Here is a 27,571-nt window from a genome sequence, read left to right as displayed (position 1 = left end):
TGCGGCCGAACCGCCGGCCGAAGCTTCGTTCCCCTGGGGAGGATGGGTGGGCGGCGTGGAAATTTCCAGACGGCGTCGTGTCGTTGTGAGCAAAGATCTTATATCTTATCTTATCGATACTAGAGGAGCTTTTTGGTTGTGAAAGAGGCGGCGGAGAAGAAGCGAGAGGAGTGGTGGGTGAGATATTAAATCCTCAATCCCCGGAAACATCTCTGCACTACTTATTTGACAAATGATAAAAAAACAAAACAAAAACGTGCTTTTTTTGTTGTCATTCAGATGTGCAAACCATGACTTGTCTTGTCCTAAATGTGTAGGAAGGACATGCACATGCTGGTTTACACGGAAGAGCCACAAAAATTCTAGAGTGACTTATAGTCTTATAAGAGTCAAGACAAGAGTGTTTTATTGTCATATGTCCCAGATAGGACAATGCAATTCTTACTTGCTGCAGCACAACAGAATATGTGAACATACATAGTACATAACGTAGCAATGTTACAAAATTTTGAGATTTAAAAAAATCACGTCTGCAATTTATCCCATCAGATAGAGCATAAAAAGTTTAATTTGACACCTAATTCACTTTCATATCTTCAGTATTATAAAGGTTATGGCCATTTTCATACTCGGAAATACTTCGCAACGTAAAATTAGATTAAAGCCATCTCAAGAAGCAAGATTAAATGTAAAATAGACGACTTACCCTTTGTTTATTCCCGTTCCTGCGATCCGTCACGTTGTATAGCAACGTTACAAAATTTTGAGATTTTAAAAATCAGGTCTGCAATTTATCCCATCAGATAAAGCATAAAAAGTTTAATTTGACACCTAATTCACTTTCATATCTTCAGTATTAAAAAGGTTATGGCCATTTTCATACTCGGAAATTAGCATCTTGTTCCCTATTGCTTTTCCATTGACTTAACACAAAAGCTGTGATCGAGGACAGTCAAAAGCCCATAACTTTATTAAGAATTAAGAAAACTGAAATAAATTTTCAGTTATTATAGATTGAAGCATTCTGAAACAAATATGAAACAATCTTACTTGGATGACCTGAAATTAAAGCATATAATTAGTTAGTTACCCAATTGTAGCTAATTACATAATTTAATTACTAGATCTAAACATCTATCCATTCCTTAAGAAAAGATCAACATTTTTAAATAGCCTAAGGTCCAAATAACATACACACAAGAATTCACAATATAACATTATTTTTTAATCTGTCATGGATTTATAGGCCAAATGGGAGGAATCTAGTGTTTAATACCAGCAAAATAATGGCCATTTATATCATCTTGCGAATGGGTTTTCCTGGAACGCAATCATTTGGAACGTTGCATTTGCAGTGCTTTTGAGCCCCATATCGGCAGGTAAAATACTGCCGGTTCGGAGGGGCTCCAAGTCACCTTCTCGCAACTTAAACTTTTGATTAAAGGGAACTTAAGAAGCACTTTTTTTTTTTTTTAATTTTATTTTTATTAGCAGTACAGTAAATCACATTAATACATCGCATATATCTTATTACATTATGTTGTACCACTTCATTTTTTGAGCTTTAAAAAAGATAGAAATAAAAGAAGTAAGGAAAGTAAGCAAGAATCATGAAGGTGCAGGAAAGTGTTGGGAAAAGAGAACCCCTTAGGGAAGGAATTAGAGAAGGAAGCAAAGAAAAGAAATAAGACCCTAGAAAAAAAAAGAAGAAAGAAAAATCAATCGCTCTATTGTAACACAAAACTCCGCAAAAAAGGATATACCAACCGTGTTTTTATTAAAAATTTATTTTATACCCCCCGTTTCCAGGTCTTGGTAGCCTTTATGTTATAACTTATTATTGCACCTTATGCTTGTATGTAATTGTTCCATAAATGCAGACCACGTCTTTTGGAAGTGATCTGCTTTGCCTGCTAGGAGGAGTCTCATCTCTTCAAAGTGTAATGTTTCGAACATGTTTGAAATCCACATTTTTGTTGTTGGTATTGGAGCATTTTTCCAAAATTTAAGTATAAGCTTTTTTCCGATTATTAGCCCATAATTAAGTAAATTCTTTTGAAACATATTTAATTCTGGGTTACCTTCCGATATTCCAAAAATGATCCATTCTACTTTGGGTAGTAGTTTTGTTTTAAATAATTTTGTGAAGATTTCAAATATTTTGTTCCAGAATTTTAGGATTTTTATACAGAAAACAAAAGAGTGCGCTATGTTAGCTTCTTGTAACTGACATTTATCACAAATGGGTGAGACATTGGGGAAAAGTTTATTTATTTTAGTTTTTGAATAATATAGTCTATGTAATGTTTTATATTGGATTAGAGTATGTCGTACGTTGATCGAGCATTTATGCACATATAATAAGTGTTTATCCCAGCTCTCTTTTGAAATTTTTATAGCTAATTCTTGTTCCCAGTCTCTTCTAATATTATCTGTTGTAGGTATTTCTATATTCAATATAATATTATATAAATATGATATTAGATTTGCTGATTCAGCCTTTATCTTCTAAGCACTTTTATAAGCACTTTTTAATGTAAAAATAATCAGCCTACCTTGCCTTGGCCCCTATGTGAGATTGTCCCGTTGTTGGCGTTCACGGCTTTAGCAGATGATTTTTAATTTACTATAACAATTAAATTATCTAACTTAACTTAAAAATAAGTGCAGAGAATGGCAGTCGCAGCGATTTCTCTTGAGCAATTAAACAGGCTGATGAACATCGATTTAAACAGCCTGGAGGAAACGGCATTTTAAACCCGCCCCCCTCTCAAAGGCACCAAAGTCGCGCACACGGGCAGTGACAAATCTGCAGCGCCGCTGAAGGTAAGTTTTGCAACATACCTACGTTGTAGGCATTGAGGGCGTTAGAAGTCGCCTTTTATTTTAATCCAATTATTAAATTGTCTTGCGATTTAAAAAAAAAAACGGGAACGGAAGTCCGATCGATTTTTCTTCAACAGCTAGCAGCCCGAGGAAATCTGCCTCCGACAAGCAGTACAAAACCTGGATTTTAATCCCGCATCCCCCTTCAAAGGCGCCAAAGTCATGCACACGGCCAGTGGCAGATCTGTAGCGCCGCTGAAGGTATGTTTTGTAACATAACGGGAGAAAAAAAAGTACAGTGTGTATATATATACATTCACACATACTCAATAAATACACAAATATAGTGCAATAATAATAATAATAGACTGTTATAGTTCAGAGCTTTTTTACTGTTGTGTTTAATAGCCTGATGGCTGTAGGGAAGAATCTATTCCTGAACTTGGTCGTTACAGTTTTCAGGCTCCTGTACCTTCTTCCTGATGTCAACGGTGAAAGTAGTGTGTGGACAGAATGGTGTGGGTCTTTGATGATGTTGGCCGCCTTTTTGAGGCAGCGACTTCGATAGATCCCTTCGATGGTGGGGAGGTCAGAGCCGGTGATGGACTGGGCAATGGTCACAACTTTTTGCAGTCTTCCGCTCCTGGACATTCAAGTTGCTGATCCAGGCCACAATGTAGCCAGTCAATATGCTCTCTACTGTGCACCTGTAGAAGTTCAAGTGAATCCTCCTTTACATACCGACTCTCCGTAATCTTCCCAGGAAGTAGAGGCGCTGAGGTGTGCTGGGTCCAGGAAAGATCTTCGGAAATATGCACACCCAGGAATTTTTGACCTTCTCCACCATCGTTCCATTGATATAAACAGGGTTAAGAGTCCTCATCCAAAGTCCACAATCAGTTCATTCGTTTTACTGGTCTTGAGAGCCAGGTTGTTGTGCTGGCACCGGTCAATCGGTCAATCTCACTTCTATCCTTTTATTGAGCACCATCTGTAATTCGTCCAACAACAGTGGTGTCGCCGGCGAACATGATGATGGAGTTCGCCCTATGTCTGGCTACACAGTCATGAGTATAGTGAGTGAAGCAGGGGGCAGAGCACGCAGCCTTGAGGTGCACTCGTACTGATTGTTACTGAGGATGAGGAATTTCCGTCAAATCGGACAGACTGACCTGTGGATGAGGAAGTCGAGGATCCAATTGCAGAGGGATGCGCAGAGACTCAGTTCCGTGAGCTGTCATATGTCCCAGGTTGAACAATCAAATTCTTATTTGCAGCAGCACAACAGAATATGTAAACATAGTACACTATGTAATAAATTAGAAAAAAAAACCTCAGTGTGTGTCACATACCCGCAAATACACATATTTTATACACACACTTATTAAGAAGTGAACCCTATCATTGGCATATAGTCAGCAGGATATCGCTGGGACCGTCAACTGGTGACTGTGCAAGAGGCTACAGAGTGACCGGGATCGGACAGGGAGAAAACTGAGCTCTAATCAGACCCCTTGAGACCGACTCCCGTAGAAACACCCGGGAACATCTGTGGTCCTTCTTCAGAGGTTGATCTGGTTCTCCGCTGAGATCCTTAATACAGACAATGGTAGGACCAATTGTGTATGTATTTTGCTACTAAGAGAGTAGTCGGCGATTGGATAGAGCAAACTAAAAAGGTTTGTCGTAATTAATGTATTAGGTGTGAAGAGATTTTGCTACTAGGAAAGTAGTTGTTAAGAGATTTGTGCTACTAGGAAAGTAGTTGGTAAGGGGTTTTGCCACTAGGAGAGTAGTCGGCGATTGGGCATGGCAAACTGAAAAGGTTTGGCGCGAATGTGTATTTTGCTACTGGGAAAGTAGTTGGCAATTGGCTTCGCAAACTAAAAAAGTAGCCGGGCTGAGAAGAGACTCGCGGCTACGGGGAATAATCTGGATAAAAGTAATGGAGGAACGCCCGTCTAACATATGTGTTATTTGAATCCTAAAAGTTATAAAGACTATAGAATATTAAGTTATAAGCTAACCGAATGTTTGGGAGATGAATCCTGGCCAGTCGGAGGAACATGGAATATAGAACTGTTAAAAAGGCAGAAAAGACGAAAAAGGATGGTATACCTAAGAATTGGAATTGTTACATGTAGAATTGGCATGATAAAACACCAGGAAAAGGTCGAAAAAGGAAAGGCCTGATTGAGTCGCAAATTAAGCGACAATTGGTAACAAAAAAAAAAGAAAACAAAAGGCCCTAAAACAAAATAACCCCGGGGACCCCTTGTCTGGCATGGCGACCCTGTTTATGGAAGAAGGGGGGATAAGGAACAAATTTGTGGGGGAATGGGTAACAAAGTCGGGTATTGTATGGTGGTATCAGGTGGCTCCTGCCACCTCCCCTATATGCCCTGGTGGCAGCAGCTACCCCACTAAGATCCCATAGGGAGAGGAGGGGGGGGGGCTCCAGCCACCATTCAGGGAAGGGCACTCCAGATGAAAATGATACTGATAGCAACTCGGAGACTGAAAAGGAAGATGAGAAAGCAGAAGGGAGAGGGGCTGATGCAGAAGAGGAAGGAAAAGCAGTAATGAACCCAGCAGTAAGTGAGTTAAACAATGCAGATCCGGATTATCATTGAGACAGGATACTACTGTCGCCCCTTGCCTCTGCCAAGGCACTGAATTCTGCACATTGGTCCCCACAGAACCAAAGATTCTAGTAGACAGAACGGCCTTGCCAAGACATGGGTGATGTAAAGTTAGTATAGAGGGACACCTCTGGCGCACAGCTCGATTTTTGGATGCGAGAGGGCTGCACCATTGATTCTTTGACGGGCCTCTGGCGCACCTCTCTCGGACAAGTTTGTGTAACTGATGTTTTTCTGTCCGTTCTTTCATATTATATACACTGCCTTACGAATGCTGGTAAGGAGGGAAAACAATTGAGATACACCTTACAATTTCAAAGCCTAATTGTGATGACCATTTTCCTTTGTGAAAATTCTATGTTAATTCAGTACATCACGTGTGGAATGGTGGGCAAACTTATGAGTGTATTTAGGTGTATAAAAGTTTTAAGAGTTTGAATATTTTCCTGGAGGTGTGTATAGTTGTGTTACTTTTGAGTGAGAATTGTATTGTTTTAAAGTGTGTGAATATCTGAGGTTTAAGATATTGAATGAGGTGTGGCAACTATTGAGTGAATGTCATGGAAAAAAAAAGTTTTAAGAGGTAGTGCCTCTTTAAGAAGTTGCAGTTGTGTGGGGGTTGAGCCACACACAGTTATTTTATTTTCCTTTGTTCTTTGGATATGTTTATCCATTTATGTGGAAATTAACTGCTTATTCTTTGTTTTCTTTTGACTTAAACAGAGGAGAGATGCAAAAATCGCTGTTTGTTTTGCCTTATCGATGTTTTAAGTTGTTTTTTCCATATTTCTAATCTTTTGAGCTGAGTTCAAAAAGAGACCTGGATGCTTTTGGCATCCTGCTTAAAGTGTTAGATGAGATTGGAAATGCCAATACGCAAAGAAAAAGAAAATATTGATTTGGGAAAATTGTGTTTAGCATACATTTAAACTAGGAATTTGAAATTGTGAATTTGCGAAGTTAGATTGGAACAATTGGAAATAATTTTTTTAAATTGTATTTTCTTAATAATGATCTTTTTTTTTAACGGGTTTAAGGATATTGGCGAAGTTATGGATTACTGATTTTGAGTTCTTTTGGGAAAGCTTGTTTTGATGTGATAATGGTGTTTGTCTTTTAGAATGCAAATGAGCAGCCAAGTTCCTGTTTACAGGGAAGTAAATGTGTGGAGGCTTGAAGCATGTGCTGTGTAAGGGACAAATGAAGGTCCATGCAGTATTGTGTTAGTTGATTACATCAGACCGTAGCTTACAAAAGGGGGTTTGAGGGACCTTACTATGAGGGGTAAAAGGTGAGAGATAAAGTAGATTGGGGAGGAGAAACATATTTGGACAATTGAAGAGATAATTTTTAGGCGGGGGTCTCTCTTCAGATAGACTCTGATCAGGGAACACATTCATAGGGAAGGTGATGAAGGAGGCTTCTGCCTTGTCAGTAGTTAAAGACTGATTTCACATTTCCAAACTGAAAAAGTTACTTTTATAACAACTAAACCAGGTTCGCTTCTTAATAAACAGACACCACACAAACTGTTTTGGTAGACCAGTTCAAAACTTTACTTAACATCGGCCGATGGAAGGGAGCGAGGATTCCAGCTAAGTGACCAATGTAGACACTCAACTGTCCCCAGTCCTCTTCCCTGAACAACAGAATTACATTGCTTTAAATAGGTTTTTTGTCCCCTTATCACATTCCACAGACATTAGTCATGGTCAGAAGTACTGGAAAAGGTTTCCACAGAATACATCACATCAAACCTTTTTTTTTACATGGTACAAGATATACTAAAAACATTGTCCATTTGCCTTATCTCCAAATAGACCACCCCTAGCTCTTTTCGCTGCTTCCTCTGTCATTTGGTCCCTCATAAACATAGGTCACTTGTTTACAAAGATGCAACTGTTTATTTCTCTCTTCCTTGATTGCCTGCTCCCCCATAAACATTGGTTATTTGATCTCTACTTCAAAGGTTTCTCTCCAGCTCCTTCACTTGGGAGACAATGTTATCTCTCACACCCCCCAACCTGAGGAAAGCCCAATTTGACACTAAATATAAGCTGTAAGCTAGCCCAGAAACCAATTTAATATTTTTAACTAAAATTCGGCTTCATCATTCCATCCTTTTATCAAAATTTTGATAACAACTACAGTCCTTGCTGAGTACATACGAAAGACCACAAGCATCTCATCAGACAAATTAATAGTACACTAGTAACCCAATCAATTCATAGTGGACAATCGTTCCACAAGTCCTTCCAAACATTTTAAATGGCCACCAACCTCCCCCGGACCTTACTACCATAGGACAGGAAAAGGATCATAAAAATTGCTCAGCCTTTATTCGGCTTCATTTGGAATTCCCCATGTGCTGGTGTAACTGGTTCATGCTTCTCTTGTGTGACACTGCATTTGCAACATAACAATGCCCTGTCACAAATATACTGTTTCCTTAAAATACACCAGTGCCTTGGTTGTGGCAAAAACAGGTAGATTTAACTGGCCTTTGCAGACCTCTTACTGTCTGTAGTCAGGGTATCTTTGCTGTGCTTGTCATGTTTGACTTCAATCTTGTTTAAAAGGAGGTGTGTACCATCCTTTAAATGTGGGTTAGTCCGCAAGTTTGCCATTCTGAAGAAAGTTCAGTCCATGTGGGCTGGGCCACCCCAGAATAAAGGAGCATCAATAGCCCATCGTCCTTGTTTCCACAAACTGTTCACAGTCAATCAAATGTATCCAGCGATGATGATCTTTCATCTTTACAGCAGTTCATGTTGTTAGCAATACTTGGTTGTTTCTTTCAACAGTCTCAATTTCTTCTTGTCCCAGCACCCCCATCGTATAGCTTTTATGGCTCCCAGCAAAGCTCCTCCAACCTGGGAATGTAGATCTGGCAAGACATGGGTTAATTGCCGACCATACATAATTAGTTAATTGCACAGGGCCTGTTGGTGGCTTCCCCCCCACTCTCCAGGGGGTGGACACGCAGCTTTTCCTGCATCAATAAAAAGTTGTGAATCTTGTTCACCAGCTGTTTCTCCTGTTTTGTCCCCCTTTGATCCTTCAGTATCTCCAGTCACTTCTTAACACTTCCCTGTGAATTTATCCTTTAATCTGATTATATCCAAAGAGGCTCTCCCCACCTAAATATTCAATTCTCCAAATATGTTCTCTTCCCCAATCTACTTTATCTTCTCACCTTTTACCCCTCATTGTGAGTTCCCTCAAACCTCCTTTTTTAAGTCACAAAACAATTTTTTCATTTACCTTCATTTCTCTCACACAGCACTGCAACATCTTTTTGTTTGCTTGAAAACAGTAATCTTGCTTCATTAGCATTTTAAAAGACAACCTCTGTTATCATATCAAAACAATCTTTTCCAAAAGAACTCATTCAGAATCAGTAATCAATAATACATTTACTTTTCTCTGTAATTTTGACATTTCCAATCTCATTTAACACTTTAATCGGGATGAGTCTTTTTTAAACTTGGTTCAAAAGATCTATAATCATCCAACACATTAGCACACCATAAACTTTGTAAATTTGCATTTTAAAGGACAACTTCTTAACAAGTGACACACAACTTTGCTCATTGCTTCGAATTTCCCACATTCCACATACAAAAACATTGTTTTACAAGCAGTACATATACAAAAACATTGTTTTACCAGCAGTATATAATATTTCATTTTCAAAGACGTCTCTTTGTAATTTACTTTCCCTTTTTCTTTTTTTTTTAATTTCTTAGTTCTCATTTGATTGTTCTAAAACACACAATTTTAGGCCTACTGCTATTCCTAGCAATACTATAATCCTCTTCCTTTATTTTCTCCTGGCATTCAAAAACAAATCACATTTCTTGGGTTTTGATGCTTTAGAGGAATTATATAAATCATTTATTTGAATGATAGCCATTGCATATCCATCATCAAGCTTTCTAATGTGGCTTGTCAGCCATCCCACTGCTCATAACTTCATAAATCCTTTTATTTCGATTTGAGAGTCCAATTTTGTATTAACCCACATCAAACTCAATGTAAAATTCCACCATCCTATGTGGAATTTTCCCTAAAAGTGTCTTTAAAACAAGACTATTAATCAATCCCCTTAGTGTACAATACTCAATTCAACAATAAACTTTTCCTTAGCTGGATCCTCAACATCATAGTTCTGAAAACCATTGTGTATATATTCTACAAATTTGTCCTTCACCTATAACTGATCACTCATTTTGTCGATCCTATATATGTAGATGATAGTACTTCATGCTTTTTCTATTTATCCATATCTGCATCTATTTTTTTAATTATGTTGTACTTAATGAATACACTACATTTCCACATTGCAGAGGGGATGAATTCCCAACAAAATGTCCACAAAGAGATTTAATGTACTGCCAAACCCTTGACAAAATTTGTTGATTCTTTTGCCTTTATTTAATTTTTCCTTACACAATTTCTATTAGAGAAAAGTAGGCCCAAATCCTCTATCGATTTCCTCCACAAATGCTCTTTCCACCATCCCAGATACCTGTGGGTGGTGTGTACAGTGAATTTCTGTCAGATATTAAAATGTGCAAATTTTTCCTTAGTAATAGTGGTTGGTAGAGCTTTACTCCACCTACTAAGTAAATCTAAAATCACTACGCAATATTTATAACACTGGGCCCTTGGCATTATCTCCTTAAACTGCTTTCCCATCCTTTACCAGCCTCAACTCAAGCACAAACAAAAGCCCCTGGATAGCTTTGTGATTAATAACATATGTATATATCATTTTCCTCAATGCCAGAGAGCTAAAGACACATAATTCTCCGGATATGCTCCTACAAGTTCACCTTGCCCACAGAACTAAATCTGCATTTTCTCCTGATTTTAAATTTTTTTTTTTTTAAACACAATATCATTCAATATCCCTTCCTTCTCATCTTTTTTACTTATTTTGCGTATATGTAATACTTCTCAGTTAGTCCCTTCAAACATGTTGTCATATTCCCAATACATATCGTGTAAACATCTCCCAACCACTTGTTCTTGAATATAGTACTGGCATCACCAAAATCAATCCTCTATTTAATAGTTTAACAAATACAACGTGTTGCTAAAGTAGGAGCAATTCCAATCCAAGTCATTCTCATCATTCTTAATCTGTTACCTTCGACATAGAGATAACCAAATTTGTTCATCTTGGACCTTGCCTACAACTGAGACTCACTACCGAGAGACGTCATCCATCCAGACTTACTTTTACCAGAACCCCAGGACAGACTGAGTAGTCTCTCACAAGGTTGAACAACCTACCTACTGCAGAAATTGCCAGGCAGAGTGTTCTACAGACTCACCCTCAATGACATTTTGAAGGCTTTTTGTTGCCAAAGGCATTAAAAAGGAATCAAATATATTCAAATAACAACTATTTAAATAGTTTAAACATAACAGATAGTTTAAAACATGAACAGTAAAACAACTCAAGCATGTAACTTTTTTCACAGGTCGGCAACCCCATGCAAATGAATAAAGTTGCCATTCCTAATATGCAGTGCCACCACATTTCCTTTGTTATCCTATCATTCCCTCCTTACCAGCATGGGTAAGACGGGTAAAAATGTATCGTTATACACCAACTTGTCCAAGCGGGGTGTGCTGAATCAATGGCACAGCCCTCTTGTTTCCATAGTTATTATTATATACAAGAGGCGTCCCTCTGTAATGTACATACCTCCCTCATATCTGGCAGGACCGTTCTATTTGCTAGCATCTGTTTAGCTGCTGTCACTATGCATTAGGATGTACAGGCTGCCTGTTTGGATACGCTATCAGCAACCCATTGCCTTTTGCTATAGAGTCCCCAGCACCAGTGTGTGCAGTACATTTAATAATGATCAGCTGTTCTGGTAGCATCAATGCCTTAACAAATTACACACAGAAAGGCATTCCCGTGCTCCCAATCCTGGAGAGCTTTGTAAGGTCAGAACTTCAAGTTATAGGGATGTTACTGATGGAACTGTCCCAGGTAAAGATGCCATTGCTACTGGTAGACATCTCCCAAGATTATCTAACTCCTCCTCATCTTCATTACCAAATAGGGTCGTCGTGCCAGACATGAAGTTTCCTCCAGAGGATTTACCAGTACTGGGTTTATTTTTTTTGAACCATCACCTGTTTCTCACCTCCTGTCTGTCTTTTAATTCTATTATCTTGTTCCTCTGCCCACTGGCATTCTAGTTGCAATAATTTCCATCCTTTCCTAGTGCTATCCTTGTTTCTTAACTATCTGGCAAGTTACCAAACTGTGAGATTTAAAAAAAATCAAATCTGCAATTTATCCCATCAGATAAAGCATAACAATAAGTTTAATTCGACACCTAATTCATTTTCATATCTCAAGTAATAAAAAAGTTATGGCCATTTTCATACTCGGAAATTAGCATCTTGTTCCCTATTGATTTTCTATGGACATAACAAAAAAACTGTGATCATGGACCGTCAAAAGCCCATAACCTTCTTAAAAATTAAGAGAACTGAATGAAATTTTCAGTTATCATAGATTGAACCATTCTGACACAAATATAAAATAATCTTACTTGGATGACCTGAAATAAAAGCATATAATTAGTTAGTTACCCAATTGTAGCTAAGTTCAAACTTCAATTACTAGATCTAAACATCTATCCATTTCTTAATAAATGATTAACATTTTTAAATACCTAAGTGTCCAAATTATATTCACAAATAATTCACAATAAAACACGATTTTTAAATCTCATTTACATCAATTTATAGGCCAAATGGAAGGAATTTAGTGTTCAATTGCTGTAAATTAAAGTCTATTTTAAATCGGCTTTCTAGTGGGTTCCTGTCTTCCTTTCCCATAGCAACACCTCTGCTTATTTAATTGTCTCAACATTCCATGTGCCCCCTACTGGCCAGGCTTCATCCCCCAACCGTTTGGTCAACTTGTAACTTAACATTCTAAATTTCTTATTATACATAGGATTCAAATAACACATATATTGGACCGGTATCCAGAGCATTCCCCATAGATAGATAAAGAAAGAAAGAGAGAGAAAAAATACTTCTTAATTCCGAATCGTTCCAAATATATCAACCAGGCCGACCCACTAAATGAGACCCCAGTTTCTCAACTTGGCTGACTTTTTAATTCCTTAATATACGACCCAAGTGTCTCAACGAAGCAGACCCTCTAACCGAGACCCCAGTTTCTTTTCAACTTGGCAGACTTCCTAATACTGTAATATACAACGTCACTTATTTCTCAACCCGACAACTCTTCGGATGTCTCAATAAGCCAGACACACACCTCAACCCCCGTATCTCAACCCGACAAATCACGGATATCTCAACAAGGCTGATGAGCCCTTAGTAGAGAGAGAAAAAGAGAAAACAAAGAGAGATAGACAGAAAGAGGAACCACTCACGTCCTTCTTAACAATATACATAAGACCTTTCTTAAAAATACATGCACAATTCTGTCTTAAAAATACATACGCAATCCCTGCTTTAAAAAAAAACCATATAAAGCCCAACTGGTCTTACCTCTGTCTGTTTCGAAGAACCTCGGCAGGGAACCAAGTCAACCTCTGATGAAGGAGCACAGACGTTCCCGGGAGTTTCTAGGGAGTCGGTCGTACAAGGGGACCGATAGAGCTCAGTTATCTCCCTTCCAATCCCGGCAACCTCCGCAACCTCTTGCACAGCCAGCCGTTGATGTGGTCCCAGCGAGGCCTGCATAACTACGCCAATGAAAAAGTTACTTTTATAACAACTAAACCAGGTTCGCTTCTTAATAAACAGACACCACACAAACTGTTTTGGTAGACCAGTTCAAAACTTTACTTAACATCGGCCGATGGAAGGGAGCGAGGATTCCAGCTAAGTGACCAATGTAGACACTCAACTGTCCCCAGTCCTCTTCTCTGAACAACAGAATTACATTGCTTTAAATAGGTTTTTTGTCCCCTTATCACATTCCACAGACATTAGTCATGGTCAGAAGTACTGGAAAAGGTTTCCACAGAATACATCACATCAAACCTTTTTTTTTACATGGTACAAGATATACTAAAAACATTGTCCATTTGCCTTATCTCCAAATAGACCACCCCTAGCTCTTTTCGCTGCTTCCTCTGTCATTTGGTCCCTCATAAACATAGGTCACTTGTTTACAAAGATGCAACTGTTTATTTCTCTCTTCCTTGATTGCCTGCTCCCCCATAAACATTGGTTATTTGATCTCTACTTCAAAGGTTTCTCTCCAGCTCCTTCACTTGGGAGACAATGTTATCTCTCACACCCCCCAACCTGAGGAAAGCCCAATTTGACACTAAATATAAGCTGTAAGCTAGCCCAGAAACCAATTTAATATTTTTAACTAAAATTCGGCTTCATCAAAACCACCTGCAAAGTGTTGGATTGGTGGAGGGAATGAATAGGACACTAAAGAGTTTAAGTAAAGCCTTGACCGAGACGGGACAGGAATAGGTTAAGGTATTCCAGTCATTCTGATGATTCAGAACAACCCCAGCTCGAAAGACAGGATTAAAGCCTTGTGAATTGATAACAGGATAAGCTATGAACCTACCAGACGTTGTGGAAGTTACACCTACAGGCCCTCAGTGATTAACTAATTATGTATGCACAGCAATTAACCCATGCCTTGCCTGGTCTGCATTCCCAGGAACGAGAGGCACAGAAGCCACTACCAGTTGAACACAGGGACAAGTCCATACTGTCTGACTACGTACTGATAAGGTACTGGGACCAGAAGAAATTGATACTGTGTTGAAAGGAACTGTACCAAGTGCTACCAACAACATCAACCGCCGTGAAGATTGAAGATCACCCCCGTTGGATACATCTCATTGACTGTAAACGGTTCAGAGAACCAAGAAAGGATAATGGGGCTATTGACCCTCCTTTTAATCTGGGATCGGCTCAGATGGACTGGACTTGGGGAAAGAACTTGTTTCTTTCTATGAGTTTTGAATTTGCCCTTCTCGATAATATAAGTGGATGCTGGGTGTGTACGCACATCCCATATAATAATACAGGTGGAATACCCCTCTTAACAATATCTCTTTATCTTATTGAGATTCTGGCCTTGCACTAAATTGAGATTCTGGCCTGCATTGTTTTCGCAATAAAACAGTAACTAATGGGTGCCTTCAGAATGGCAAACTCATATGGTTAATATGAGGACTAACCCATATATAAAGGATGGTACACCACTCCCTTTAAACAAGATCGGAAATTAAACATGACTAGCACAGCAGATATACCCCGACTGCAGATAGTAAGAGATCCGCACAGGCCAGTTAATACTACCTGTTTTTGCCACAACCAAGGCATTGGTGTATTTTGGGAAACAGTATGTATATGACAATGGCAATGTCAGGCACCATTGTTGGCCTACCCCGACCGGTTAATGGCACATATTGTGTATTTGGGTCCTGGGCCTACCCATGGTTACCAGGAATGCCGCCGGCAGACAGGGCAACTTGGGAACGACTAAAAGGACCCCATCACTGGACAGGGTACTGTTATGTTGCATAAGTGGTCCCACACATGAGAACCATGAACAAGTTACACCAGCACATGGGGATTTCCAAGCGAATTCTAACGAAGAGCAATTTTCTATGATCCTCTTCCCGTCCTATGGTTGTATCGTAGTATCACGGGAACTCGTTAACATGGCCTCCGCTATGGAGACGATTGCGAATGCCTTTGCCGCCTCCTTGAGTGCAACCCAAAACGAGATAGATGGAGTAACAGCTGAGATAGTAGCTATGAGAACTGTAGTATTACAGAACAGAATGGCCCTATATCTTATCCAAGCAGTAAAAGGAGGGACGTGCGCCATAATTGGCTGGGAATGTTGTACTTTTATCCCCGATGCTTCCTCCAACATTACCGACTTGGCCGCCCATATCAGAAGTGGCTAAAATAAAGAAGGTAGGAGCTGAATTCCATGATTATAGCTCCGGGGGCAGTTGGTGGCCATTTAATATGTTTGGAAGGACGTGGCGAATTATTGTCCACCATGGATTGATTGTATTACTAATTGTACTTTAATTTGTCTGTTGCGATGCTTATGGCCTTTTCTATGTACTCGGCGAGGACTGTAATTGTTAACATCAAAACGATAAAGAGGAAGGAATGAAAAGTTTAAATGCTTTTAAATATATAAAATATACATAGGGGAATACTTGACTAAGTTGTAACTTATATTTCGTCTCAAGCAGGCCTTCTCCAGTGGATTGATAAGAGAGAGAGAGACACGCACTCAGGTTGATGTGTATTGAGACAATGACCGGTGCCGTTGAAATGTGTCTACCAATTGATAAGAGAGACAGGCTCAGACTCATCGTGTAGTGATGTGTATTGACTGAATCTTGTAAGCTCTTTGGAATGTGATTAAGTCTTGTGACGATGACTAACCTCTTTGGAATATGATTAAGTGACACACTGTATAAAAACACCATTCAAAGCTTTGTTCATGGAAGTCGTGGCGCGGGGAAGTCAGTGTCTGTAGCTTACTTGACAGGCGCATCCCCGTCACTTCCGCCGGCAGATGATAAGTAAAGCTTGAGTTGGTCTACCTAACGTTTTTGTTAATTGTCTGTTTATTAAGAAGTGAACCTTATCAATAGTTCAGTTTAGTTTATTGTCATGCCTACCGAGGCACAGTGAAAAGCCTTTGTTGCGTGTTAAAAAACAATACATGATTACATGTGTAAGAAGGAACTGCAGATGCTGGTTTACACCGAAGATAGACACAAAAATACTGGAATAAGATGCTGCCTGACCCACTGATTTACTCCAGGATTTTGTGTCTATCTTCAAAAGATAATTAGAACACATGTCCATGGCAGTGGAAGAGATGTGTAGGAAGGAACTACAGATGCTGATTTAAACTGAGGCCAGACACAAAAAGTAGCAGCATCTTTGGAGAGAGTGGATGGGTGACTTTTTGGGTCGAGACCCTTCTCCAGAGCCATCCAGTTTGAAGAAGGGTCTCGACTCGAAATTTCACCCAATCCTTCCCTCCAGACGCCGCTGTGTTACTCCAGACTTTTGTGTCTATCGGCAGTGGAAAGGATGGTCCGTAGTGTTTAGTTGTTGAGGTAGGATTAAGGTTATACAGTAATATGTAGACACAAGGAACTGTAGATGCTAGTTACAAAACAATAAAGTGCTGGAGTAAGTCAGCGGGTCAGGCAACATCTCTGGAAGACATGGATTGATGAAGTTTCGGGTCTAAAGGGTGCACCATTGTCTGCAGCCTCTTGCGCACCTGTGCGTTGGAATTGCCATGCAAGGCCATAATCCAACAGTCATCAAATCAACAATCACTTCCTTGGATACGTTGAAGTTGTACCTTGTTACACGTAACAATAATAATAAACTTAAACCTAAACCAGCATACCACTGTAATCCCTCAGCATTCTACTGTAACGATTAAATTATTATGCAATGTAGATGGTCAAAAGTACACATCCATTAAACTGTTTCTCCTCACAGCCTATTTTCGACTGAACCTGTGTGCTTACTGAGCCATGGACTCCTTCAATGACTCTGCAGAGCATCATTTTATCTCACATTTTTCCAACGTAGTACAATTTTGAGGTCACCAAGTTCAAGAAAAGATATAGCAAGGAGAATAAATAGCATAGGAATAATATATGCTGTCAGGCCCTTAAGATATTACATTTTGTTGCATGCTATTTCAATTATTCTCATGTGATTTTCATTTGATTATGCAATAAAGTATCATTAGATCTGATAATGGCTGTGCATGGTAAATAAATTGGTGCTCTGAGAAGCATTGCTAACGTCATATTGAGCCACTGGACATTCACATATGGGCAGGACACAAGTTATTGCAGAACTATGAAGCTTAAGTGAAACCCTCATGTACAAATGCTGAAGTGCATCTTTTGCTATCTTCTAGGTTATTGTTAAGAAGCAACGGGGGGATCAAGTTCCTTCACCCAGGTTACTGCCACATCAGCATACATCAACTTAGATGCAGCGATTTCAACCAAGTTTCTGCCAAAACAGTGCCCAGCCCAAATGGAAGTGTTTACACGTTGACTGATACATAAGAGCATTTGGATATTGCGCACAGTGGTTTAGCTGGTAGTGCTACTGCCACACAGCGCTAGAAATCCGGGTTTGATCCAGACATCGGGTGCTGTCTGTGTGGAGTTTGCACGTTCTCCCTGTGATAGCTTGGGGTTCCTCCACGTGCTCTGGTTTCCTCGCATATCCCAGATATATGTGTTTTTTAAAGTTAATTGGACAGCATAAACACAGACTTAAGATTTTGAGGTCTGCTGAATCTGCAGTGCTGATATATTTCCCGGTGTCCATTTTCTTTGCATTCAGCTTGACCATCACGAATTAACTACAATACCATAAAGCATTGGGTGGCACGGTGGAGCAGCGGTAGAGCTGATGCCGTACAACGCTTGCCGCGCCAGAGACGAGGGTTTGACCCCGACTATGGGTGCTGTCGATACCGAGTTTGTACGTTCTCTCCATGACCACGTGGGCTTTCTCTGAGATCTTTGGTTTCCTCCCACACTGCAAAGACGTACAGGTTTGTAGGTTAATTGGCTACTTGGTATAAGCGAAAATTGTCCCTAGTGTGTGCAGAAAGTGTTAGTGTGTGGGGATCACTGGTCGGTGCGGACTCGATAGGCCGAAGGGCCTGTTTCCGCACTGTATCTAAAATAAACTAACACTAACATTAATATAACAAATTCTAATGATGTTTTTCACAGTAAATTCCTTTAAGCATTTTATAAGATGAAAAGCATGATTCTGTAGTTTATGAATGCAAAACTGACAATCATATGTTATCTATTACAATTAATAATGTTCACAGGTTATAAGCTTTGATCTCCATGCTCAGCAAACCATGGCCTAAAAATGCAGACTTTAGTGATGATTGCTAAAGGCTAATGTTGTGGCATGATCAATAACTATCATCTTTGATCTGATAATCCTAATGGCTCCCTGATTCATTTCCCAGAGCAAGTAATTATTCCGAGAGACCAGAGAAATTCATTAATTCTTAAAATCAGCATTTTACCTAAAGCTCAGCAAACATGGCAACACAAGCAAACAGTGCAGTAAAGAAGGCATGTAGTATATTTCAATCAGTTAGTGCATTGAGTATAAAAGTGGCAAATAATGTGGCAGCTGCATAAAACCTTGCTTCAGCTACGTTTGGCATTTTGTGTGCAGATTTGGTTATGTTAGACTATATGTGTAGGAAAGAATTGCAGATGCTGTTTTAAATCGAAGATAGACACAAAATGCTGGAGTAACTCATCTAACTGATCTGAAAAAGGATCTCAACCCAAAATGTCACCCATTCCTTCTCTCCAGAGATGCTGCCTGTCGGCTGAGTTACTCTAGCATTTTGTGTTTATCTTCGATTCACAGACTTCGATTCAATAAAGCCACTCGAGAGGATACCTGTTGGATATCAGAAAGATAGCCCTTTCCTCTGGCCAGGGGAAAATTCTACAGGTGAAATAAAGGCGCTATGGTTTGAGTTTGCCAATGGGGTCAACATAGTACTACCCTAATGAATCTAATGTTTACAGCTATTTATTGAGACAAACAAAGTAGTGAAGGTGAATGAATGCAGTAGCATGGTCACCTACATGAAATAATTAATAAGTTTATTGGCCAAGTATTCACATACAAGGAGTTTGCCTTGGTGCTCCGCACACAAGTGACAACGACACACAAAACATTAAACATTAATAATAAAACATAGATTAAACGTGACTTAAATAAAATACCAGAGCAAAAGGAAGCTACAGATTTTTGGTTATTGAGTAGAGTTACTACTCGTGGAAAAAAGCTGTCTTTATGTCTGGCTGTGGCAGCTATGACAGTCCGGATCACATTCCAGAGGGAAGTGATTCAAAGAGATTGTGGCCAGGGTGAGAGGGGTCAGAGATCTTACCCGCTCGCTTCCTGGCCCTTGCAGTGTACATCTCGTCAATGGAGGGAAGGTTGCAGCTAATAACCTTCTCAGTTGATCGGACAATTCGCTGCAGCCTCCAGCTGTCGTGCTTGGTGGCTGAGCCAAACCAGACCATGATGGAGAAGGACAGACTACAATGGCCGTATAGAATTGGACCATCATTGCCTGTGGTAGATTGTGCTTCCTCAGCTGCAGCAGGAAGTACATCCTCTGTTGTGCCTTTTTGACTGTGGAGTCGATGGTAGCCTGGAATAATATCTAGGTCTAAGGTCCCTGGAGATGATGGTTCCCAGGGACTTAAAAGACTCCACAGATGTGATTGTGGTGTTGTTAATGGTGAGTGGGGTGAGGTGAGGGGGAACTCTCCTAAAGTCTACTATCAATTTCACTGTCTTAAGAGCATTGAGCTCCAGGTTGTTGCGATGGCACCAAGACACCAGCTGTGATACTTCCTGTCTGTAGGCAGATTCTTCCCCATCCTGAATCAGTAAAATCAGGGTTGTGTCGTCCGTAAACTTGAGAAGCTTGACAGAGGGGTCTGTAGAGGTGCAGTCATTGGTGTAGAGGAGAGGGGAGAGTACACAGCCTTACGGTGCTTCTATACTGAGGGTTTGAGAGTCCGAGATGTGCTTTCCCAGCCTCACATGCTGCTTCCTGTCTGTCAGGAACCTGGTGATCCACTGACAGAGGGGTTCAGGCACAATCTACTCAGAAAGTTTGGAGTGTAGTTACTCTGGCACAATGGTGTTGAATGCACAGCTAAAATCAACAAACAAAATCCTCGCATAGGTCCCCTGGCGGTCTAGATACTGGAGGACGAAGTGCAGGCCCAGGTTGACTGCAACATCCTGTTGCATTATCCCTTTCACTCTGCTCTGCTCTCTCAAGGTTAGTTCAGCATATCAATCTTCAGTTTACCTTGCAGGTATTCCTGGCTCTCCCTGGAAGGTCTCATATCACCATCTATACAGTCACCAATGGTCTTTATAAGAATATCCCTGCAAGCTAGAATCATATGGCCACAAATGGCAAACTGCTAAAAGGAATAATGGGAAAAGAGTCTAAAACCGAAAATGTTCAGACTTTGGATTGAAGGTTGTGAGAATAAGACTGCTTGCGGCGACAGGCAGATAAGGAATGTATTCATAGCAAAGACCCAGCTATACAATACATGTTTTTTTACAGAATGTGAGCAAAATTATTGACAAAAATATATATATGATATAATCATGTTTATTTGAATACTCTGTGGGAATAAACATATTTTCAATTATTTAGCTTATTTCAGCAAAATGTTAAATTATCAGTAGAAAGTTTACTTTTATTGTAGTTATGAATTAAAGCAATCTGCTGTTCTCCGAAGGTCTCCGTGTAGATTGAAGCCAAGCTTAATCTCATGGAAAAGAAATGAATGCTTGCTGGGTCAGTCAGAATGCATTTGCAAAATGCAATTTTGATAAACATCACTGCATACACAATCCCTACCCTACATCGAAAGAGGTAACAAAAGTTAATGTTTGATTTTGTGCAATGAACTATTTAACACTTTGATGATTAACTTTGTGTGGCCAACAGTAAAGGTCAGATTAAATGTTTGACCCTCACTGCTGAATGTTTTACACTTTCAGCTAAGTGTTCAATATGAATTGATTAAGTGTCTGTATTTGATGTTAGTCAATAATCCTGGGTATTTGGGTGGGGCAGAGAATGCTTCATTAGATTATGTGGATAGCTGATGGCATCCTGCACCCATGGGAAGGCAACTAAAGCTGCAAATAATTCTAGTGGGTTTGCAGGAGAAGTGTATATGATTGGGTACCAAGCAAATAATTCTCTATTCACCTGCCTTACATATTTGTGAATTGTTGACCATGAGATAATGCACAATTCTGGGCAGTGACTTTGAAGGGTCCAGATGCATAAAAGTTGACGGCAGCGATGACTTTGAGAGCCAATAATAAAGCCTGGCCATAATGTTCACTTGGCCGCAAGTCTTGTTCCAGTGTGCTAGTAATGTTTACTAACACTTAATAAAGACCTTGAATCACCCAAGACACGGATGTTCCAATATATGAGCTTTCTGTAAAGTAAATGGGAGATGCAATGCAGTCGATCCCTTCTTTCCCACATAATGGTGATCTATGATAATCAGGCTAATGGTGCTCCCACTGTTCATGCTCCTCCTGGTGGCTGTACTATTAGTACTGGAGTTGCCCCAACTGCTATTGGTCAATGCCGTTCATATTTGAGAGTTGAACAAATACAGTACAAGTGTGTAAATGGAGATCAGATATACAAACCTCCAATGTTCTTGATATAACTTAAAGAATTGTCAAGGTAATATCTCAGCAGAAGTACCTTGAATGCAATCTATAACAGAACCAGCCATTAAAACAGCTGTGTGATATCAGTACTTACTTAGTCTTGCATTTCATTCTCGCATCTCCCTCAATTTCTGCTATGTTCTCACCTTGCTTCCACAGATGAGTTTCAGGAAAACCAGAAGTCTGTGAACACACTCTTAATTTTCAAAAGAAGTGTCCAAAATTAGCATATTGAAATTGGCAACACACCTCTCTCCAAGGTATTGCTCATATATTAATATTGGTTTATTATTGTCACATGTACCTAAGTATAGTGATTAACTTTGTTTTGCATGCTAAAAGAGAAAATAAATTGTGGACAGAAAATAGTGTTGCAGCTACGGAGAAAGTGCAGATGAAAAAAAAAACTTGTAAGGAATGCAACCAGATAGATAGGAAGATCGGGAAATCATTTATTGTATATGAGAGGCCTGCTCAAGAGTTGGATAACAGTGGGGAAGAAGCAGGGAAGAATCTGGCGTAATGTGATTTCAAGCTTTTTTATCTTCTGCCCAACGGGAGAGGGGTGAAGAGAGAATGAACGTGATGTGAGTAGTCCTTGATTATGTTAGCGGCTTTCTCGAGGCAGTGTGAAGTATGGAGGGAGTCGATGGGGAGGAGGTCGGTTGTGGGCTACTACACAATTCTGCAATTTTTTGTAGTCTTGGGCACAACAATCGCCATACCAAACTGTGAAGCATCCGCATAGGATACTTTCTTTGGTGTATCTGTAGAAATTGGTAAGTGTCACCGGAGATACGACAAATTTTCTTTTTCACTTCCTCCACTATTTACTCTCCCTCCCACCCTTGATTTTCCCCAACTTGATTTTCCTCTCTTGTGGTGTCCTCAGATACCTTACCCATTCACAAATTCATATTCCTGCATACGAAATTTCACCTGAATGTGCTCTGGGATGTGGAGGCTATGGGGAAGGTGCAGGAGAGGTTTACCAGAATGTTGCCTGGAATCGAGGATATTAGCTATTTGAACAGGTTGAACCAACTTGGATTATCTTCCCTTGAGCATTGGATGTTGAGGGATCTGATAGAAGTATAGAAAATAGTGAAAAAACTAATTAGAACCCTTTCCACGGGTTAGTCTCAAAGACTAGAGGTATAGCTTTAAGTTGAGAGGAGCAAAGTTTAAAGGAGATACACAGGGCAAACCTTTTACACTGAGAGCGGGTGGTGTCTGGAACCTGCTGCCAGGAGTGGTGGAGGCCGATACCACAGTAGCATTTAAGAGCTTTTTAGATAGGCAGCTTGTCATGCTGGAAATGAAGAGATATGGATCATGTACAGACAGAGGAGATTAGTTTAACTTGTCCTAATTTTCGGCACAGACTAGTTGGCTGAAGGGTCTGCTTCTGTGCTGTACCATTCTTCGTTTTATGTACTTAGAAACACAAAGCAAGGACACACACAGTAATTCCAGCAGCATAGAGGCAGTTTGTTAATAGGAATCCATTACTAACTAATTTGGAAAAGTTTTAATATATTTAAATCAACATTATTGATAGTCTTAATATTAAACCAGATCAGATTAGGGTTTATAAAACGTGTGCCATTATTTTTTGCTGATTGTAACAAATGAACAATGGTGGGCAAGAAAGGAATTACTGATTCATTCATCCTGCTCTTCACAATGGCTATATCCCGTGCATCGTAATATATATTTGTTCTTTGTCTCTGAAAGGCATGCAATCTTAGGAAGGCAAAAACCATAAACTCAGGCCCGATTGGAGAAAAGAAATTGACAACATTCTTCAACAACCCTCTTAGATTATCAAAACTAGACCAGATCATCAGTCTGGCTCAGATTAATGTCATGCAGCACACATCTTTTCTACAAAGTAATCACCTGGCAGAAATAGTATCAGACCTCATTTGAAGAAATTTAGCAAACCAGCATTTATCACAAGCCAGCAACCTGTTTCGCATATCCACTGTATTCTTGGAAAAGAACTGCCATGTAACATCTAACTTAATTTTGGTTTTATACAACTTGCAATTGTGACCCATGGCACATCTTAACCTTTTTTAGATGAAGTTAACTTTCCACCTAACTACAATCAATTTCCTTCATCATCTCCTAAATTTTGATCAAATCACTTTGGTTCTCCACAAGATAGAGCTGTGGCTTTCTTTGGGCACTAAGACTCTCCAGTTTGGAAATTAGCTTATCAGGTCATCGTTCCATCCTTTCTCAAAGTTTCAACATTACCTATCATTTGAAAGACCAAAGCCTTCATATTCTAACCATTAATATTTTCATTGAAGAATTTATGCTCATCTTTCCCCTTGTCCATTTTATATAACACTACATTTGTTAATAAAGATCATTCACTAGTCACAAGCCCATTTCCCCAATGCCTCAATAGACTATGTTCTGCAATTTTGATTTTATTATTTGCAGACTCATACACCGTATCCTCCTTATATTCACATTCTTGAAGCCTGGGGAAGGAAGTGCTTCCATATATCAAACAAATGCATAGCTCTGGTTAGTTGGGACTCATTGTCACATATGGAAAATGGGAGAGAACACGTCATTTAAAAATTGTCAGTTGATTTTCTATTCAATCATTGAAATAACAATTGGGGAGAGCTAAAATTTTGCTGTGTCTTTTATAGTAAGATAAGCACCGTCATCAAGAGTGTAAAAGGATCAAACAGAAGACCAAAGTATCTGCAAGTGCACTTGCGCTAAATGCACATGAGGCTACAAACTAAGTGCTGGCAACTGCAAAAAATACAGATAGGTATTTGATCTGCATAGCTGGTTTCCATGCCGTATGACTATGAGTAAATAATAATACCATGGAGGCCTTTGTTTGGCTCTATAACAATACATTGGCGTAAAGTTGGTGTTCCAACCCAGGAATAAAATTATTCATGAAAACCTCGACCTTCCCTGATTTCACAAAAGACCCGCAGCTCTTAGTGAATCAATAGAACTATCGATACCAGCATTCAAAAGACAACTGGATAAATATCCAAAAGGAAATCATTTGTGGATTGTAGGGAGAAGGTGGAGGAGTGTGTTCAGTTCAATAGCTTTTACACAAAGCCGACACAGATTTGATGGGGAAAAAGTTCTAATTTCATGATGTAACCTTTGTGAGATTCTTGTACTGAATGATTCTGACTTTTATTTTACAATATAGAGGAAGCCATTAGGTATGGCTAGTCTAAGGTTTCCAGAATTATCCCATCATAGAACATAGAATTGTACAGCACAGGAACAGGCACTTCGGCCCACAAAGTCTGTGTTGAACATAATACCAAGATAAACTCATCGCATCTGCGTGCACATGATCCATATCTCTCCATTCTTTACACATTTTACGTGCTTAAATGCCACTATTGTATCTGCTTCCACCACTCTTAAAAAAAAACGTGCCCATGCATCTCCTTTAAACATTGTCAATTCCCACTTATTTTGCTGTAACCTATTCTCTCTCACATGCCTTATCAGCTACTACTGATACTCCTGCATCTATCCAAGCTAAAATAATTGTGGGGTAAAACCAATCTAGTAAATTAACTCAATTAACATATAGAGTTCTAGGGGCTAGTGGAGTCATGGGATATGGGGAGAAGGCAGGCACGGGTTATTGATAGGGGACGATCAGCCATGATCACAATGAATGGCGGTGCTGGCTCGAAGGGCCGAATGGCCTCCTCCTGCACCTATTTTCTATGTTTCTATGTAACTGATTTACATGAACCAATTCACCTACTGTACTATCTTTGAATAATGAGATTCACACCTATTTCTAGAGACGTCTTAGCTAATCAGTTAAGTTACAATTAAGATAATATTGCAGTGATGGGGCAAGGGAATATGTGGCACAAACATTGAATCAATAATATGCCATTGTCCTGGGAGTGAGGGAAATGAAAATTATCAGCTACATGGCTTGGTTCTAGTATTGGTTTACTATTGTTACATGTACGGAGATTCAGTGAAAAGCTTTTATTAGTGTGTTCTCCAATTAAATCAGATAATACTACACCAGGGTACCACACCAAGTCAAGTGCACAAGTGCACAAGAGACTATAGTTTTGGCAGCTTTTGTAGCAGATGATACAAAGAGGATCACAGACTTGATGAGTACAATAGAGAATGGAGCAGAGTGCTGTCTACTCCTATTTTTTTAATTCTATAATGCAAATTAGATCAAAAAAATACCAGTAGGACAGAATAGTTTTTTATGAGCTTTTGTATTACAGATCCGGAGAAAAATCCGATGAGGTAGGCTTTTAATTCTCTTGTGGAATGTGGCCTAGCTACATGATCTATTCTTATTTGTCTGCTGAATTTAGGGGCTTACAGGATCCTTTCACAGACTTGATGGGTATGGTGTCACCATGGGCTATAACTAGATGTGGACAGATTTCCTATCTTGAATGGAGCAGTGGTTTAGTGCTGTCTATTTTTGCTACTTTTTTTTAATTCTATAATGGCAGGATTTTAATTAATGTATCAAAATAAATAGACCTCTAGATGTTATTTCAGTAATGTATATATCCTGCTACCACCCACAAAAAAACATTGGCAGTCTATTTATCTTTGAATTTTATGATAGAATAAATCAAACAGTCTACTCAAAGTATACAAAACTTTCAAAGCTGATGTTGTGTGATTTGTTCCTCTGCAAAGTGGAACATTTATTTCCAAGTTATGTGGGTGAATTGTATTTTTATCTGATGTGTTTGGTGATTTTCCAAGTATCATCAGATTATTGTTTTGAGTCTGTCATCTAGCTTTGATTCAACCCAAGTCTTTTCTCTGACAGATATTCAGCCGCAGAATTGAACTCTGCTGATGCTTGCTTTCAAATATGAAGTGTCAAATCTATACCATAGAAGCAGAATTTGAAATCTTCTGCTTCAGAAGCCATTACATTGCCTTGGTAAACTCAGACATTTCAAGTTGATTTAAGCTTTGCCTTTACTACGTACTGGCTCCAGTCACATGACAAACAACCAAATAAAATTGAATTGTATTATTAATTTAAAATGCCAGCGTCTCAGGGTCACTCCTGTATTTTTCTTTGTAGTCGGGAGAATTATTTTTGCGGTCAGAAGTTTTAGGAATTAACTTCATCCTGTGAACTGCTAACGGCTTGATTTTACAGAAGAAATTAGCAATTGATCTAGAGAACAAAAGCAACAGAGATGTTGTGTTACAATTTTATTCACACATAGATACATAGAAAATAGGTGCAGGAGTAGGCTATTCAGCCCTTCGAGCCTGCACCGCCATTCAATATGATCATGGCTGTTCATCCAACTTAGTATCCCATACCTGCCTTCTCTCCATACCCCCTGATCCCTTCAGCCACAAGGGCCACATCTAACTCCCTCTTAAATATAGCCAATGAACTGGCCTCAACTACCTTCTGTGGCAGAGAGTTCCAGAGATTCACCACACAAAGAACATTTTGAAATAGCCATGAATGGCTTAGTTGTGAATGCTTGAGTGAGAGGTGGCATGGTTGATGATAGGGATGTGGAAACTGACTTTCAACTGAGATGGTAAATTCAATTCCTATTATGTCTGTCTTAGTGGTAGTAATCAACAAAACTACTCATGGTTTTTGGCTGTTTGGAAGCAGTGCGAGAAATTAAATCCTTTATGACTTAAACATATTTTCTCCCTCTCTGTAACAACATTTATTACTGATATTGACCAACCCAAAACAC

General features: G+C 39.4%; 1 long non-coding RNA gene across 3 annotated transcripts; it reads left to right on the top strand.

Moving 5' to 3' along the window:
* The first annotated feature begins 44 nt into the window (after positions 1-44).
* On the top strand, positions 45-27,571 carry LOC129700782 (uncharacterized). 3 transcript variants are annotated; one of them, XR_008724101.1, is made up of 4 exons: positions 45-173; positions 2,964-3,087; positions 21,978-22,078; positions 26,662-27,571. It is a non-coding gene; the product is annotated as an uncharacterized LOC129700782 (long non-coding RNA). The 3 variants fall into 3 exon arrangements; XR_008724100.1 differs by lacking the exon at positions 26,662-27,571 and adding an exon at positions 25,867-25,889; XR_008724099.1 differs by lacking the exons at positions 21,978-22,078; positions 26,662-27,571 and adding an exon at positions 14,167-17,013.

This window comes from Leucoraja erinacea, chromosome 10 (genome assembly GCF_028641065.1).
Source record: "Leucoraja erinacea ecotype New England chromosome 10, Leri_hhj_1, whole genome shotgun sequence".
Lineage (NCBI taxonomy): Eukaryota > Metazoa > Chordata > Chondrichthyes > Rajiformes > Rajidae > Leucoraja > Leucoraja erinaceus.
Note: the sequence above shows the minus strand (reverse complement) of the source record. Positions and strands in the feature narration are given on the sequence as shown.